The sequence below is a fragment of the Anneissia japonica genome, unplaced genomic scaffold (genome assembly GCF_011630105.1).
Source record: "Anneissia japonica isolate Jap-2015-1 unplaced genomic scaffold, ASM1163010v1 scaffold288158_len382065_cov157, whole genome shotgun sequence".
NCBI classification, from domain to species: domain Eukaryota; kingdom Metazoa; phylum Echinodermata; class Crinoidea; order Comatulida; family Comatulidae; genus Anneissia; species Anneissia japonica.
In genome coordinates this window covers 97,301-99,034 of record NW_022707439.1, presented here as the reverse complement: position 1 = coordinate 99,034, position 1,734 = coordinate 97,301, and positions in this window count along the sequence as shown.

Sequence of the window (1,734 nt, the reverse complement as noted above, 5' to 3'; positions counted from 1 at the left end):
AGGTGTTTCAGTACGATAATAAAAGAATATCGGTTCATAAGTTCCATTTAATCACGAAGGAGATAATGTATTTCTTCCGTGATTTGATTGATACCGAGCAATTGAATTTGCACAGTCATGCATGACTGCATTCACTGAACAGTTACAAATTGCGCTTTGCAACGAAACTGAACATTATACATATTTAGGGGAAAAAAGAAGTAAATTTGTAACCTATAGTTTTAAGGTGTTTTACATAAACAAAATACTTTCACATGATAGTAACCTAGACAGATAGTTGATAGATAGATAGATAGATAGATAGATAGATAGATAGATAGATAGATAGATAAATAGATGTATAGATAAATAGATAGATAGATAGATAGACAGAAAATAGATAGATAGATAGATAAGCCTAGATAGATAGATAGATAGATAGATAGATGTATAGATAAATAGATAGATAGACAGATAGACAGAAAATAGATAAATAGATAAGCCTAGATAGATAGATGGATAGATAGATAGATAGATAGATAGATAGATAGATAGATAGATAGATAGATAGATAGATAGATAGATAGATAGATAGATAGATAAATAGCATATGGTAATAAAAAATTAATGGTTGACAACATCAAATGTGTTTGTACATATTGTATATATAAAAAATCATGATTAATTAAATAATATGCCTACTTGTCTAGACACAAATAATACCCCTTTTATAGTTTATCTTCCAAAAGACATCTCATGAAGCTTATCTCAAATGCATATTGTCTATGACCAAGAAAGTAATAATAATAATAATAATAATAAATGTATTTTTATATAGCGCAGAATGCTAGAAACCTCTATGCGCGTTGCTTTAAAAGCAAAAGCCGGATCAGAAAAGAACATATGATAGAAAATGAGCGAAAATCTTTATGCAATCAAATCAACAATCATAAATTTATCAAAATAATAACAGATTAATTTTATGACTTTTTATTCTCTTTTTTTTATTATAATTGTTTAATTAATAAAATTTTAACTAAGTTTTATCCTCCTCATTCTATTTTCTTCCTTCTTTTTCATTTTATTTTAGTTTAGAATTCTTATCTAATTAAATATTCCATTGTTTATATTTTGTTAAGTGTTTGGCTTGTCATTTCTTTTCTTTCCTTCCAAAAACCATTGCCCGTATATCCCAAACCCAAAGTGAGAGCGCTTCATTACTTGTCGTCTGCCACAAATTATCTTAATTGTACTTCTACTCACAGACAAATAATAATAGTAACGGCATGGCTCCCACGTAGCTATCTGACTCCTATGTCGAAAGTACCGATTTGTCATCCTCGCGCAGTGCTCAGGACCTATCACGCAGTTCCAGAGTTATTTCTGCCCCAATATTTTAGTAGAACTTACCATGCTATCCATCAGCCAACTTAAATCCAAACTTACAGCTCATCAATATTTACCTCACTCTCGGAATTCACACGTCTTAGCACGTGTCCTACGTTGTTTTTTATTCAACCAAAACCCATATATATATATAAATAAACATATGAACATATAAATAAATATATATATATATATATATATATATATACATAGACCTGCAAACAGTATATAAATAAATGAATAAATAAAGATATATATATATATATATATATATATATAGAAAATAATGAAACAAATTCAGTAGTAGACTTTAAGAACACTGATTTATTATAAACTCGGATATTTCTGCCACTCCTGTGGCCTTCATCA